The sequence below is a fragment of the Bombina bombina genome, chromosome 2 (assembly GCF_027579735.1).
Source record: "Bombina bombina isolate aBomBom1 chromosome 2, aBomBom1.pri, whole genome shotgun sequence".
NCBI classification, from domain to species: domain Eukaryota; kingdom Metazoa; phylum Chordata; class Amphibia; order Anura; family Bombinatoridae; genus Bombina; species Bombina bombina.
In genome coordinates, this window is record NC_069500.1 from 665,744,936 (window position 1) to 665,763,644 (window position 18,709).

Sequence of the window (18,709 nt, forward strand, 5' to 3'; positions counted from 1 at the left end):
TGAAATATCACTTTACCAACTTATTCCTAAATAGTTCATAACCCTCTGGCAGTCAGATATGCAACTCACAAGGTGGCTAGCAGAAGGTCATACAGAAATGTGATATACCGCACTCTACTAAGTTCAATCGCAGTAGTTTAACTTATTGTCTTATTATACATGTCTGTGACCCGTAGATAGATACCATTCTCTCAGGTTGCATAGCCTATGCTTTTACATAATAACATGAGTCCAAATTCACTATAGGGTCTCTATATGCTTCCTCGTAGATGGCGGTAAATTTGATAATATCCACTTTCTGCTGATAAAGTAATGGTTACTTACACTTTATAACCTTGGCTCTCGCTCATAAATTACCTCACCTACCAGAGCTTTTTTATGCACACTCCGGAGCTGGAATACTAATTAGCTCTTGGCTTTCAGACTAAAAGTTGAAATGATCTACTGACCCCTAAAGTGTACATTCGGTAGCAACCTCCCTGACACTGCGATACATAACCTTACTAAGAGTTACCATTAAGTTTTCCCAACTAAAGCAGCTACCAGCATGTTTTAAAATATATATTTCATTTGTGCTTCCCTTTTCCTATTAGGAGCCACATATAATCCCCCTCTGCCTTGTATATACCACTCGCTAATATTAGCATTTGAAGTAGAAGCTATGAGTTCCCTATTATCTGTCCGCAAGTCTATAATGTAAGTTTGGCTCCTATTACAGCTCCACGGGCTCTTAGAACTTCCTCAAACTAATATTTTAGTCTGGAGACCTGTCCTGATATGCTACCTCCATCAGTGTGCATTTTCCTTCAACCTAATGGTAACCTTGTGAATTTAAGAGTTTTGAGTTGGACAGTCAACATTTCATATTGAACTGATGTTATCATAGTACGTTTTAACACGGCTCTCTTGTTGTCTCATGTCTGTTAGTTTATAGGTATAACATGCCCTCTCAATACTGGACCTTGGTAAATTTGAGATAAATCATATATAGATTACATGGTTTTACGCAATATGTCTAAGCCCTGTTTCCTTCAACCGAGGAATGTTCATATAGCTAGATAGCCCAGATTTAATACCCTATATAATTTTGTCTTATGCTTGGAGCTTGCATACACTACTCAGAGAGTTAGCAATAACAGAGTTACATAACAATAGCTTCTACATTATGCTGGACTAAACATCATCTGACCTTATCACTGTTTAGCTGCTAGACTCAGGTTTAATGGCTTGCTTCCCACTTATAGTCCCTCTTTACGAAGTTACCTATATTTTATTGAATCGTATAAGACTCTGAGCTTACACTTAAGCGACTTTACTATAGGACCCTGATAAGTCCCCTATCGCTTCTAGTCCTTAAGATGCCTATGTTATCCCTTTTATTCACTATAGCCCGCCCCCCCCCCCCCCCCTAAATTTCCCCCTCCAAACTAAAAGTGGCTCTGGCCCACTTTTATACCCCCCCTCCTTAAACCATACCACTACCTGTGTATTATGTTAAGTATCTCTGCTGTATAATTGAACCTATAGGCTCTATCTATTAAGAGATGTCTAACTCTCCTAATCCTCAACTCTCTTAGATACTATTTGCCTCAACACCAGGATTCCTGAATGTGTATATTTATTTTATAATGTACCTTGTTATATTTGGTAGTGGTTGGTCCATGGATAAAAATAGAGGTCATTCCTATCCTTGCACAGGTTAGTTTTTTATAGTTCTCATTACCTTCTTGTCATTATCTACCATAAGTACTTGAATTGCATAATCTTTCCTTATGTACTAAGCTTTAACGCTGGTTTGTATTTTGTATCTGACCTGTGACATTGGTTCATTGTTTATCTTTTTACTTCAACCTCAATAAAAAAATATTTTTCAAAAAAAAAAATAGAATTAGAGTATCCATATAAATATCGATCAATGGGGATGTATTATGTAATGTTATGTCCATGTTTCTAAGACAAATGTAAATTAAAATGAGACATACCATACTGTGGCAAGCCCTGGCTTGAGGTTCCAGCACCAACATCCAGATCTGTAAAATATTCAATGAGGATTGGATATCATTAATACAAATCAGGCCATGGAGAAAAACATTTGTTGTAAAAATTTACATTGACAAACTAATAATCGATTTTTATTCACATGAGTTCATTGTTTCCTCAATTAATGTCATCAAAAATATATCCTGTAGCTTTTATTCATTTGTTGTGTACTTGTATTCTCATCAATTGATGGACATAGTTCATTGTTTATTTTGATCTTGCTAGTATAGTTTTTAGAATGTAGAAGATTGAAAATAAGGATACTGTATTCTTCACATATATACTAATTAACATATACATTTAACCAACATGTGTAAAGCGATGCCAGTTACAGCAAACACGTTCACGTGTGTGCGCAATTCTATTTTTTCTGATCATTGCGCAATGATTCAAAGCAGAATTACGCCATCAGTGATTTGACCAACATGTGTAAAGCGATGCCAGTTACAGCAAACACATGTTCACGTGTGTGCGCAATTCTATTTTTCGTGATCAATGATTCCAAACGGAATTATGCATCCGTGAATTGGAATTAATTTGGATATAGTAGTGTGATGAGTATCATTTCATAAAGACTTCAAATATATTTGCAATTGGGTGTATTACGAGATGGAAATCGTATATTTGGTAATATTGAACAATAACAAATAATATTTACAGGGAGTGCAGAATTATTAGGCAAATTAGTATTTTGACCACATCATCCTCTTTATGCATGTTGTCTTACTCCAAGCTGTATAGGCTCGAAAGCCTACTACCAATTAAGCATATTAGGTGATGTGCATCTCTGTAATGAGAAGGGGTGTGGTCTAATGACATCAACACCCTATATCAGGTGTGCATTATTATTAGGCAACTTCCTTTCCTTTGGCAAAATGGGTCAAAAGAAGGACTTGACAGGCTCAGAAAAGTCAAAAATAGTGAGCTATCTTGCAGAGGGATGCAGCACTCTTAAAATTGCAAAGCTTCTGAAGCGTGATCATCGAACAATCAAGCGTTTCATTCAAAATAGTCAACAGGGTCGCAAGAAGCGTGTGAAAAAACCAAGGCGCAAAATAACTGCCCATGAACTGAGAAAAGTCAAGCGTGCAGCTGCCAAGATGCCACTTGCCACCAGTTTGGCCATATTTCAGAGCTGCAACATCACTGGAGTGCCCAAAAGCACAAGGTGTGCAATATTCAGAGACATGGCCAAGGTAAGAAAGGCTGAAAGACGACCACCACTGAACAAGACACACAAGCTGAAACGTCAAGACTGGGCCAAGAAATATCTCAAGACTGATTTTTCTAAGGTTTTATGGACTGATGAAATGAGAGTGAGTCTTGATGGGCCAGATGGATGGGCCCGTGGCTGGATTGGTAAAGGGCAGAGAGCTCCAGTCCGACTCAGACGCCAGCAAGGTGGAGGTGGAGAACTGGTTTGGGCTGGTATCATCAAAGATGAGCTTGTGGGGCCTTTTCGGGTTGAGGATGGAGTCAAGCTCAACTCCCAGTCCTACTAACAGTTTCTGGAAGACACCTTCTTCAAGCAGTGGTACAGGAAGAAGTCTGCATCCTTCAAGAAAAACATGATTTTCATGCAGGACAATGCATCACATACATCCAAGTACTCCACAGCGTGGCTGGCAAGAAAGGGTATAAAAGAAGAAAATCTAATGACATGGCCTCCTTGTTCACCTGATCTGAACCCCATTGAGAACCTGTGGTCCATCATCAAATGTGAGATTTACAAGGAGGGAAAACAGTACACCTCTCTGAACAGTGTCTGGGAGGCTGTGGTTGCTGCTGCACGCAATGTTGATGGTGAACAGATCAAAACACTGACAGAATCCATGGATGGCAGGCTTTTGAGTGTCCTTGCAAAGAAAGGTGGCTATATTGGTCACTGATTTGTTTTTGTTTTGTTTTTGAATGTCAGAAATGTATATTTGTGAATGTTGAGATGTTATATTGGTTTCACTGGTAAAAATAAATAATTGAAATGGGTATATATTTGTTTTTTGTTGTTGCCTAATAATTATGCACAGTAATAGTCACCTGCACAAACAGATATCCCCCTAAAATAGCTAAAACTAAAAACAAACTAAAAACTACTTCCAAAAATATTCAGCTTTGATATTAATGAGTTTTTTTGGGTTCATTGAGAACATGGTTGTTGTTCAATAATAAAATTAATCCTCAAAAATACAACTTGCCTAATAATTCTGCACTCCCTGTATAACTGAGTTATGATTCGATAGTCAATGTATGAAATGGCGGATGATAGTAATTTCACGGATGCACAATTCCCTTTTCGCTCTGTGACGCATATTCTGGAGAGCGCAAGAAACATCACTCCTATTTCATGTGTGACTAATCTAAATTCAGATATCTAAACATCATATGTAGCGTATGTTGTGAGATCTATATAGGTTGAATATATGACTATATACACATTTCTTAAAAGTCTAATCAAATATTAATATATTATATGAAGTTGGATAGTTACCTGATTCAGATTCTCTGTCCGCTCCTCCCAGGCCACCGGACGGAGAAGCAGCTGCACTAGCCCCCGGCTCCAGACTTTGTGATCCAGCAGCTGGGAGGGAAGAAGAGGCGGCCGAGGATGAAGAGGATCAAAATCTGCTGGGAGATTGAGGAGATTGAGGAGCTCGCATAAAGTCACCTCATAAGGGAGTAGGTATAGTTTCCGTTTGGGCTTAGTTTTCTTGCCATCTCTCTTACGGGCTTGTACCCAGTCCCTTATGAGGTCGACTTTTTTGTGCAGTCGCAACCTCATATCTCCGAACCTCCGCATGATCTGTTCCTGGCTCCTCTGGACGCCCAAAACCAATTGAACCTCATTGGTGATAGCCTCCCAGAGGGCCTTCTTAACCTTCACATCTGTCGACCCCCTCTTGTTCCCAAACAGCTGTGGATAAAAGTCCTGGACGGCGTTGACCAGTGCAGCACTCTCCTGCTTGGTGAACCTGGGAGGTGTCATGCCTGCTCGGTTTGATACTAATATAATAATATAATATATAAATAGATATATTGCCTGCAGGCATTAGAGAACTAACAAAGATAACAACGTGTAATGGACTTTTATATGGTGAAGTAAACATGAGATGCACCATGGGACATGGTATCTGTACATCTGATTGGATAAAATGTTGAAATATTGTTAGAATGTCTGTGAGACCATCCTGACTCAAGTTGTGTTTGTGTGATGAACCCTGATTGGTCGTTCCTTAATGTTTCATATCTTAGTAACTTCCATACACATACCTCCTGGGGGTGCTGTTACTACATTTTTCATGTAGACTTATTTGTAACTCATGGGGCTGTTATGCGGATATGTGTGACGCAGATTTAATATACGTGATCCATTAAATATTGTTTGAATTTTCAAAAATATATAATAATGTCACATTATTAAATGTTGTAGACATTTCTATGTTTAATATTGTTCTGTTTGTTTAAAACAAATACGTTTTAGTAATACAAATTTTACATTGTATGTATTTATTGTTCATTAAATCAATTTCGTGATTTATTGTGAAGTATTGACATTGCTCTATTAAATGTATTTATAATGCACATTAAATGTGTGATATTGCGTGACATTAGACTAGAATGTGTAAATATGCGATTCTCGTGTTGCAAGATACGTTTCCCACGCGACATTTCTGAAATGCATAATTTCTGGTTCTAATGTCCGTAACTTGGATAATCTGTTTATAAATGTTAAACTACACATTTGTTTCTTATTTGTAAATAAACATCAAGCTTGTATTTGTCTGAACTGCTCACATATGTTTTTGTGCAATGGCGTCTTTATTTGTAAAGAGACATTACACCAAAATAATTAAAAAAAATTGATCCGGAGATAGAATACATTTTTAGACTTTGAAATGTAACTCAATGTATCTTTTTATTTAGATATCCTTAACAGAAGAAATTGCAATGCACATGGTTGAGCAAATCACACAAGGCATCTCTGTGCATCCACCAATCTTCATCTACTGAGCATATCTAGATATGTTTTGAAAGCAAATAACCACAAAATAATGATTTCAAATAGATGATAGAATTAAATGTTAATGTTTAAAATTATATTTTTTTTCATATTCCAGAACTAAAAGCTTGTTAATTTTCCGTCCCTTTTATGAACTGATATGCAATCTTGCTCTAAATAAATCTGTGTAAACATTGTAAATATGTATTGTTGGCCAGCCACAATTAAAGGGACACTAAACACAAATATTTTCTTTCATGATTCAAGTAGAGAAGATAATTTTAAACAAGATTCAGTATGTCAAGAGAATTAATATAATGACATAATCAAAGTAATTGAAGATTTTTAAACATGGCATACTCTTTTTAAATCACAAAAGAAAAGTTTAGGGATTCATGTCCCTTTAAGTAGATATTTCCAAATAATGCTTTGATGATCATAAGCCTATGCACCTCCCTTTCTCAAACTTCTGGATTGTTTGCCCCACTGTGAATGAAATATGTTCTAATGGCTGTATTTAGCCATCTTCACCTTAAAGGGACATTAAGCTATATGTTTTTAATGATTTTGAGGGATAATATTTTCAAACCACGTTATATTTGGTTTTATTCTCTCATAATCTTTTGAAAATTTATATTCTTGGCTTAAAAGCATAGTTTGCACATAGATGCCTTATATCATTATCTAAGCCATGTGTATTGGTATTTCTTTAACGAAGGATATTTAAAGAATGAATCTAATTAGATACTAATAATACATTTAAATATTGTTTCAATTAAATTTGTATTGTCTATAATTCACTAAATTATATCTTTTTGGGATGTCCCTTTAAGGACCAAACCATTAGGAATATGTGGAGTTAAAGGGACACTGAACCCAAATTGTTTCTTTTGTGATTCAGATAGAGCATGGCATTTTAATCAACTTTCTAATTTTCTCCTATTATAAAATTTTATTCATTCTCTTGCTATCTTTATTTGAAATGCAAGAATGTAAGTTTATATTCCGGACCATTTTTGGTGAAGAACCTAGGTTGTTGTTGCTGACAGTCATGGGAGTATTTTTTTTTTTTACTTGTCAGATTAGATGGATATATTTATTATAATCTTTCTTAAAAAAAAGATTATTAAAAAAATAAAAAAAGATATAGTATTAAAAAATTATTTATTGACAATAAAATAAATTAAAGATAAAAAAAATAAATAGGGTAATTCATCACAGATGAAACTCTGAATTTTTTTTATATAAACATTAATTATTTCATAAATACATGTCTTAAAATATTCAGTAAAACAAATTAAATTTCATCTTGTGTCTATGCTCTAACATGTTTTTTTTTACCAATAGATATTTTTTTTTACATCTATACCTATCCATAATTTTAAATACCATTATATTGTCTCATCAATATTACATTTAAATATCAGCATTTTAAAATATAAAAAAAAAATGCATATAACATTTTCAAAAACAATTTATATAGTATGCTGAACATAAATGTAATATTTCATGTACCTTCTAATAATATACCTCTATATCAACTCTAAAATGTATTCCTTTGTCTGATTGGTCAGAAGGTTATTCCTCTGTAGCACAAAGTAGGGGTAATGTATGTAAAATTAAAATATCCTAATCTAGGACATGTAACTATTCCTAATTCTTAACATTCTTCCTCCTGTGATTCGTAACTAGCATGCATTGTGCAAACCAACCTGTATGCATGGTCTTTGAAAGTCAATTATCTTGAAAATAACAGTTTATCTTTATTAGGTGTCTTATTCATCATTTTCAAATGAGGAGATTGTGAAATACCATCTAAAATTAAAAAAAAAAAAAATCTAAGTGTCTCCAATAGGATGCATCCACAGCCTTAGTCCATCAAATTGTTGCCACTTACCATGTGAACGTGTCTTTTTATGGTTTTCAAGGTCAGCACATTTGAAAGACAATGCCAAACATGATCACATTGGTATTCTTCACTTTAAATCTTGGATTCTTCACTTTCAATCTTGGATTCTTCAATTTCAGTCTGGGATTGTTCACTTTCAGTCTTGAATCCTTCACTTTCAGTCTTGAATCCTTCACTTTCAGTCTTTAGATGAAGGCATCTCCCTAATGGCAGAGAAAGTGGCAGAGAAAGTGAGAAACAAACAATTAATACAAGTGTTAATTATTTCTTCACACCTCTCCCACCCCCTATTTCTGAAACGATTTCTGTCTAAGGGTGTGTAGCATCTTGTGTTATGTTCTATCAATCAAGTGTGAAGAGGAGTCATATATTGAGTAGACCTAACCTCTAATGTGTGACTTTGAATCTGACTATGAACCACAGTCTTGCTAGAGGATCCCTTTCTGTGTATCCAAAATTCAAGTAATGTGTAAAATAAATAATAGTTTGTAAAATGTAAGACATATGATGTCTGTTCATGCCAAATTCCCGCCAGCCACAGTCCATACATTATTTATACTTACCAGCTGATGTTGTCTTTAAAAACCAGGTGGCAAAGTCGTTACAGGACCCAATGACTAGAGCATCACCTATAGTAATAAATTTAAACATTTTAATCATTTGATTAGCAATCCTAACATATTTGCACAATTCTCTACTTGTCATTTCCCTAGAATTCACATATTTTGGCAATACTTCTATTATTTACCGTCTGAAGTGGCGGTTGATGTCTGCTCTGACATTGAGCCCCTCGTCCCGGAATGGCCCCTCTAGAATAGGCCGTCCTCCTCATCTCTGATGAGGTGTTGGGGCGCCTGGACGGCCTGCCGCATCCCAGCCCGCTCTGCAATATTATGCAGGACGCTGCAGGCTATAACGATCTTAGCCACCTTACTAGGGCTGTTTAGGAAGGCTCCTCCCGACCTGTCAAGTCATCGGAGTCTCATTTAGAGGAACCCAAACATCCTCTCGACTACAGCCCTAGTCTGCTTGTGCGTTCCTGGGCCTCATCAGTGGGGTTACGTATAGGCGTAATGAGCCAAGGCTGGCTCATGTAACCAGAATCACCTATAAATAATGAACATAACAAAATGACAAATATGAATAATTTATTTATAATTATTATATTAAAATACTTTTAATTTGTGTACACGAAAATCCCCTAAAATAAACATTTTCCTTAAAAAAGATTTATATTTTTAAATCGCATTCTCTATCTGGCCATTTAAGCTAAGACATGCTACATATGCGTATTTCACATAAACCCGACCTTTGCTAAACTATAAACAAAATGGTTAAATTGCATTCTCTATCTGCCCATTTAAGCTAAGACATGCTACATATCTGTTTAAAAGTAAAACTAGACATTTGCGGAAAGAGACAATGACATGGTTAAATTGCATTCTCTATTTGCCCATTTAAGCTAAGACATGCTACATATCTGTTTAAAAGTAAAACTAGACATTTGTGGAAAGAGACAATGACATGGTTAAATTGCATTCTCTATCTGGCCATTTAAGGTAAGACATGCTACATATCTGTTTGGAGCTAAAAATAGACATTTGTTGAAAGACAATTAAATGGTTAAATTGCATTCTCTATCTGCCCATTTAAGCTAAGACATGCTACATATGCGTATTTCACATAAACCCAACCTTTGCTAAACTAAAAACAAAGTGGTTAAATTGCATTCTCTATCTGCCCATTTAAGCTAAGACATGCTACATATCTGTTTTAAAGTAAAACTAGACATTTGCAGAAAGAGACAATGACATGGTTAAATTGCATTCTCTATCTGCCCATTTAAGCTAAGACATGCTACATATGCGTATTTCGCATAAACCCAACCTTTGCTAAACTAAAAACAAAATGGTTAAAATGCATTCTCTATCTGCCCATTTAAGCTAAGACATTCTACATATCTGTTTAAAAGTAAAACTAGACATTTGTGGAAAGAGACAATGACATGGTTAAATTACATTCTCTATCTGGCCATTTAAGGTAAGACATGCTACATATCTGTTTGGAGCTAAAAATAGACATTTGTTGAAAGACAATTAAATGGTTAAATTGCATTCTCTATCTGCCCATTTAAGCTAAGACATGCTACATATCTGTTTTAAAGTAAAACTAGACATTTGTGGAAAGAGACAATGACATGGTTAAATTACATTCTCTATCTGGCCATTTAAGGTAAGACATGCTACATATCTGTTTGGAGCTAAAAATAGACATTTGTTGAAAGACAATTAAATGGTTAAATTGCATTCTCTATCTGCCCATTTAAGCTAAGACATGCTACATATCTGTTTTAAAGTAAAACTAGACATTTGCGGAAAGAGATAATGACATGGTTAAATTGCATTCTCTATCTAGCCATTTAAGCTAAGACATGCTACATATCTGTTTGGAGCTAAAACTAGACATTTGCGGAAAGAGAAAGAAATGGTTAAATTGCATCCTATAGCTGCACATTTTGCACATTACACAAACACAACTGTTTTTTAAGACTACAGTGGCAATTGTCTAACTAATTAACCATGTTGTGCACAAGTACTCACCAACGAGCCACCCAGGGAGAAACTGTCTTTCCTCAAACGGCCGCCACAGGGATGACTGTCTAACAAATGCGGGCATCATGACAAGCCCCGCCAAAATTCGCACACACGTGCATAATCCACATCCATGCGCCACAAACATACTGCACGTTGAGGCTATGAAAATGTTTGCAATTTCTGAAGGGCTCATCATCGGTTGGAGCACGCAGCACAATGTGGGTGCAATCTATTGCTCCCAAGACATTGGGCAATTCAGCGATTGCAAAGAATTCCCTCTTCAGGCGCCTCCAATCGCCATCATTCTGAGGGAATCCTATGTAACGCTTACTAACACGTACCATGGCGTCCAGAAAGTTATCAAAAACCACTGAGAATGTACCTTGAGACAGGCCATGCATGTACATCTCTCCAGATTGAAAACTCCTGGACGCCAGGACGTATATACAACTTAGCATCTTGGTGATGCCAGGGACAGCAGTCCTTATTAATATACATGGCTCCAGATGAGGTCTAAGAACATCGTAAAGGCCAATGAGCTGTTCGCGATTGAGCCTATACTTGTCAAAAACCTCGAAGTCACTCATGTTTTCCAAGGTGGGTCTCACCCTGTAAACACGAGGACCTCGAACCAAACGAGCCCTTTGTCTCACTCAGAGCCGCTGAGCCCGCCTGATTCTCTGAATCTCTACTTGTGCAGCAGCACCAGCAGCAACGTCTACCAAATCGTCATCCATATTTGCCAAGCTAAGCAGCACAAAGCCAAACAGCAGAGCAAACACAACACAAGGAGTAACAAGGTATGCAAAAACACAGAAGCGAATTGATACAATGTTGATCACAAGGGATGCTTTGGCCATGTTGTTTGGGGGATTTATAGTGCAATATGTCCAATGGTAGCGAGTTCGTAATGATTGCTGATTGTATACACTTGTTTGTATGTGAGCGGCGCGAATGCTTTCAAAGTGGGTGTTTTTTTAGGTGTTTGCTGAAATGTTGTTTTCCCCCAATGAATCACAATGTGAAAGTGTAAAATATAACATATACAGTGCACCTTCGTAATGTTTGTTCATATGCGTAATAAATACTTAATAAACGCAATGTTATTGTAAAAAGCACACGTCCATGCTAACATGAATGAAAGTGCATACTTGTGTATAATGGTATGAATCTGATTGATCAATGTTGCTGCAATATTGTTTGCAAATGATAAAGTAACAGCTGACATCTCTATTATTGTATATATAAGTGATTGGCGAGATGTCAATATTGTAGCGTCCCTTTAAAATCGCAATAATACTGAAATTCTTCCGGCTGCCATCTCTAGTACTGTAGCTAAAATAGCTACAATATAACTAAAAGTTACATTGTAGCTAGCTTTGGATTTATTTTTATTTTACAGGCAAGTTTCTATTTATTTTAACTAGGTAGAATAGTTATGAAATAGTTATTAACTATTTAATAACTACCTAGTTAAAATAAAGACAAATTTAACTGTAAAATAAAACCTAACCTAAGTTACACTAACACTACACTATAATTAAATAAATTAACTAAATTAAATACAATTACCTAAATTAAATTAGCTAAAGTACAACCCCCCCCACTAAATTATAGAAAATAATAAACAAATTACAGAAATTTAAACTAATTACACCTAATCTAATAGCCCTATTAAAATTAAAAAGCCCCCCCCCCCCAAATAAAAAAAAACCTAGCCTAAACTAAACTACCAATAGCCCTTAAAGGGGCCTTTTGCAGAGCATTGCCCCAAAGTAATCAGCTCTTATACCTGTAAAAAAAAAACACAAACACCCCCAACAGTAAAACCCACCACCCACACAACCAACCCCCCAAATAAAATACTAGCTTAAAAAAACCTAATCTCCCCATTGCCCTGAAAAGGGCATTTGGATAGGCATTGCCCTTAAAAGGGTAGTTAGCTCTTTTGCATGCCCAAACCCCTAATCTAAATAATAAACCCACCCAATACACCCTTACAAAAACCTAACACTAACTCCCTGAAGATCGACTTACCGGGACACGTCTTCATCCAAGCCGGGCGAAGTTGTCCTCCAGACGGGCAGAAGTCTTCATCCAAGCAGGGCAGAAGTGGTCCTCCAGACGGGCAGAAGTCTTCATCCAAGCCGGGCAGAAGTGGTCCTCCAGATGGGCAGAAGTCTTCATTCAGACAGCATCTTCTATCTTCACCCATCCGGCGCGGAGCGGCTCCATCTTCAAGACATCCGACGCGGAGCATCCTCTTCTGACGACGTCTTCTTGTTGAATGAAGGTACCTTTAAGTGACGTCATCCAAGATGGTGTCCCTTAGATTCCGATTGGCTGATAGAATTCTATCAGCCAATCGGAATTAAGGTAGAAAAAATCCTATTATTTTACAGGTAAGTATTTAGTCTTAAATAGGAATCATGTAGTTAATGATAGTAATATTTATTTAGATTTATTTAAATTATATTTAAGTTAGTGGGTGTTAGGTTTAGGGTTAGACTTCGGTTTAGGGGTTTATAACTTTAATATAGTGGCGACGACGTTGGGGACGGTAGATTAGGGGTTAATAAGTGTAGGTAGGTTGCAACGACTTTGGGGGCAGCAGATTAGGGGTTCATAAGTATAATGTGGGTGGCGGCGGTGTCCGGAGCGGCAGATTAGGGGTTAATAATTATAATTTAGGTGTCTGCGATGTTCGGGGCGGCAGATTAGGGGTTAATAAGTGTAAGATTAGGGGTGTTTAGACTCGGGGTTCATGTTAGGATGTTAGGTGTAGACATAACTTTTATTTCTCCATAGCAATCAATGGGGCTGCGTTAAGGAGTTTTACGCTGCTTTTTTGCAGGTGTTAGACTTTTTTTCAGCCGGCTCTCCCCATTGATTTCTATGGGAAAATCGTGCACAAGCACGTTACACCAGCTCACCGCTGACTTCAGCAGCGCTGGTATTGGAGTGCGGTAATGAGCAAAATTTTGCTCAACGCTCACTTCTAGTCTTTTAACGACGGGTTTCTGAAAACTTGTAATACCAGCGCTGCATGTAAGTGAGCGGTGAGAGAAAACTGCTCGTTAGCACCGCATAGCCTCTAGCGCAAAACTCGTAATCTGGGTCACTGTCTTTAGTTTTCTTATTTGTGGTTTTCTGAGCTGGATAGAATCTCTTTTTTGGATCTTTTTGTTTTACTTTCCTTGAATTCTCATTTTCTGGCTCTGCATGAGATCCTTGCTTCTCTGGCATTTTTTACTATAATGTAAGCAAATACTTTTATACATGGTGGGACAACACATTATTTAAAATTCTGGAATCTTGAGGAGTTTTCAGTACTCCATTATGTCATTTTTAAACTATCAATTTAAACAGTGAATACTAAAAAGAAATCTGATGAAAGATATTTGCTTGCGTTTAATATTTATTTCCTTTCCTTTAAGATGATATTTTCCGTTTACCATGTTTTATATAACCAGTTAGTTTGTGTGCTGGTAATGTTTTGTTTAAAACAGATTATTCATTTTTATTTGTTTGATGATTTCTACGCTTCTATAGTTCAGCAACATGGACTTAAAATGTTTGATCAGATTGTGGATAAATGTTTTTTTAAAATATCTGACCTTGTTGATACTAAGAGAGCATATATCTTTTTTAACCCCCAGTTCCATGGCAGTTAAATCAGTGGATTTTTTTTTTTCTTTTCAAAAATATTATTTATGGAATATATATATATATACAGGGATTTTTTTGTGGGGGTATTCACCGGTACTGAGTACCCCCACCTCTGCCAACTCATAAAAGATAATATTTGTAATCATCATTTAAATACTCTAGTTTTCACAAGAGGGGGCTGCAAAATTCATCAAACATTGTAAATAATCTTGTCACTTTGCTTTTCTCAAAGTTACTGAGCAGAATATATCAATCAATAATCAATGAGTACCATCCCCCTTTTTTTTGAGTACCGTCACCTTTTCTTTTTACAAAAAAGCACTATATATATATAGGCTTGGTCTGATGAAGGGGAGAATTCCCCGAAACATCACTTATTAAAAGCATTTTTTGCATTTTTTAAGACCAGAGAGTGCTGTCTTCTATTTACTATAAACTACCTATATTCAGCACCCTGGCATTTGAATCCTGTTCGTGAGACTGCACCTTCCTCTGTATATATATATATATACATATATATATATATATATATATATATATATATATATATATATATATATATATATATATATATATATATATATATATATATATATATATATATATATATATATATATATATATACACAGGGAGTGCAGAATTATTAGGCAAATGAGTATTTTGACCACATCATCCTCTTTATGCATGTTGTCTTACTCCAAGCTGTATAGGCTCGAAAGCCTACTACCAATTAAGCATATTAGGTGATGTGCATCTCTGTAATGAGAAGGGGTGTGGCCTAATGACATCAACACCCTATATCAGGTGTGCATAATTATTAGGCAACTTCCTTTCCTTTGGCAAAATGGGTCAAAAGAAGGACTTGACAGGCTCAGTAAAGTCAAAAATAGTGAGATATCTTGCAGAGGGATGCAGCACTCTTAAAATTGCAAAGCTTCTGAAGCGTGATCATCGAACAATCAAGCGTTTCATTCAAAATAGTCAACAGGGTCGCAAGAAGCGTGTGGAAAAACCAAGGCGCAAAATAACTGCCCATGAACTGAGAAAAGTCAAGCGTGCAGCTGCCAAGATGCCACTTGCCACCAGTTTGGCAATATTTCAGAGCTGCAACATCACTGGAGTGCCCAAAAGCCCAAGGTGTGCAATACTCAGAGACATGGCCAAGGTAAGAAAGGCTGAAAGACGACCACCACTGAACAAGACACACAAGCTGAAACGTCAAGACTGGGCCAAGAAATATCTCAAGACTGATTTTTCTAAGGTTTTATGGACTGATGAAATGAGAGTGAGTCTTGATGGGCCAGATGGATGGGCCCGTGGCTGGATTGGTAAAGGGCAGAGAGCTCCAGTCTGACTCAGACGCCAGCAAGGTGGAGGTGGAGTACTGGTTTGGGCTGGTATCATCAAAGATGAGCTTGTGGGGCCTTTTCGGGTTGAGGATGGAGTCAAGCTCAACTCCCAGTCCTACTGCCAGTTTCTGGAAGACACCTTCTTCAAGCAGTGGTACAGGAAGAAGTCTGCATCCTTCAAGAAAAACATGATTTTCATGCAGGACAATGCTCCATCACACGCGTCCAAGTACTCCACAGCATGGCTGGCAAGAAAGGGTATAAAAGAAGAAAATCTAATGACATGGCCTCCTTGTTCACCTGATCTGAACCCCATTGAGAACCTGTGGTCCATCATCAAATGTGAGATTTACAAGGAGGGAAAACAGTACACCTCTCTGAACAGTGTCTGGGAGGCTGTGGTTGCTGCTGCACGCAATGTTGATGTGAACAGATCAAAACACTGACAGAATCCATGGATGGCAGGCTTTTGAGTGTCCTTGCAAAGAAAGGTGGCTATATTGGTCACTGATTTGTTTTTGTTTTGTTTTTGAATGTCAGAAATGTATATTTGTGAATGTTGAGATGTTATATTGGTTTCACTGGTAAAAATAAATAATTGAAATGGGTATATATTTGTTTTTTGTTAAGTTGCCTAATAATTATGCACAGTAATAGTCACCTGCACACACAGATATCCCCCTAAAATAGCTATAACTAAAAGCAAACTAAAAACTACTTCCAAAACTATTCAGCTTTGATATTAATGAGTTTTTTGGGTTCATTGAGAACATGGTTGTTGTTCAATAATAAAATTAATCCTCAAAAATACAACTTGCCTAATAATTCTGCACTCCCTATATATATATATATATATATATATATATATATATATATATATATATATATATATATATATATATTAGCAGGTGAAGAGCACTCTCACTACAACATCCAACTACCAGGGACCGTATCCCCTTCCTCAGACAGTGAAACACAGTGAACAACATACTTTTATACCACAAGTATCCAATAAACACAAACCCCACCCCTAATTGAAAAAGAAAACCGCCAAATGGTAGTCATAGCAACCATAGTAAACACCCTGTGTAGTGTAATTCTCATAAGTTAAAAAACTTATTGCTTAATATTATAATCAGATCCTCAATGCACACAAATGAGGAAACATTAGCAATTGCATAAATATTGTAGTGACATAATATGTGAAAATCAACCTACAGTGAAAACAAGGGTTAAAAATATATACAAACAACATATGCTAATAGACTGGTTACTGAAAACTTAAGGTATGTTAATACTACTTAGTTGATCAGGGAGCTAATTCTTGGCTATAGCCAAATAATGAGCAGAGGAGCACATAAGAGACACATGAAGAGCACAAGGAGCGGAGATCTACCTGCAAGTATCAGCGGATACAACCGCTGAGATCCGCCATCGGAGGCGTGGACTAGGAAAACACGTCGCATCGAGCATGCGTATGACGTCACTGCCTGGCGATCAGCTGTGTAAACAAAACCAGCTGATCCGCTTGTTCCGGCTTGTACTATTAGTACAAGGCAAAGTGAATGAATGTCACAAATAAGGATCACAGACATAAGTCCCACAATGCAACATAGAATGGATACAATAGAGTAAATAGACATAATGCAACTATGAAATGGTCATAATACACCAGACAGAGATAAAGGAAATGTACATAAACATAACACTGAAAATAAAAATAAACAAATGGAAAATAACAGTGGACACTCATGATGCTGATGTGAAGGTGAAGACTCATGAATAGAGGTGATGTGATGCAAAGACAAGATGAAATCGGGATAGTATGTGACATACACTGGTGAAGGAATATACGGTATGAGGCTGTAGAGAAATAGTGAAGCTGAACAGAAAATAATATCAGTGGAAAAAAGAAATAGTAGAACACAAGACAGGCTATGGGGAGAAAATAAATCGTAAACTCAGAATGGAAAATGAAGATAGTAACAATGAAATTGAGAATGGGAAAAATAAATAAGAATGAACAAAGAATAAAAAGAGGATAAAAAAAGGGAGAAATATGACACCATGAGGAGAGACAGGGGGAAAGACAACAGAAAGACATAGGACAAAAACAACAAAACAACAAAGCAACAAAACAAAAAGGCAAAAGCACGAGGGAGAAAATATTACATAGGGAAAAAAAGGAAAAAGTAACATGCAGCACCAGTCATAAGACACACAAACAAGACATAGGACAGGAGACGGAAGCAGGGAGGGAAGGGAGGAGGGGGGAAAAGGGGAGAAAGAATGCCAAGAACTGCGAATAGAGAGAAAGGGGATCAGAAAAATGAAAACTATGGTCTGAACAATACAAAAATACAAAAAAATAAAAACAAATAAAAAAACAACAGAGCATGGACTCTCATGTCATGGTGATAGACCGCAGTCTCATAAAGTGGACACTCTCATTAAAGAAAACTCTCATTAAAGAAAACAGTGCCAGTCCAACAAAGAATTAAGACCATGTGGATATATCGTATTCAGACGGTATGCCCATCTGGCTTCGACCTGGAGGAGAATCTTGTTCCTATCTCCTCCCCGTCTTAGTGGAGGAACATGGTCAATCAAAACAAAGCGAAGATCAGTGGGATTGTGGCCAGCTTCCAAGAAATGTCGTGCCATGGGTTGGCCACTCTTTTTGTTCTTAATAGCAGCCCTGATTGATGATCTGTGATTTGCCATTCTAATACGGGCGTCGTCAGTCGTTTTGCCTACATAGAATTTGGCACAGCTGCAATTGAGTAAATATACCACAAATTTTGTGGTACAGGTCAGCCGATGGTGAATTGTATATTTCTTATTTTTGTGTGGATGGCTAAATATATATATATATATAGTAACCAAAAAATGAAAGATGCAGACGGCTTTCCAAAACATAACTTGATTTATTTCAAATAAAAATCCATGCGTGCATGATCTTGGAAAATCACAAAGATAGCAACACACTGCTGCTGACATGTTTCGCCTATCAAGGCATAATCATAGCTACAGTTAAAACACCTACTAGCCTATTTAAAGCAGCTGGGGGAACCTTATAGGTTAAAATGTAATTAACAAGTAGTGCTAGGGATTGATATTTAACCCTATATTCCACTTCAGACAAAAGCC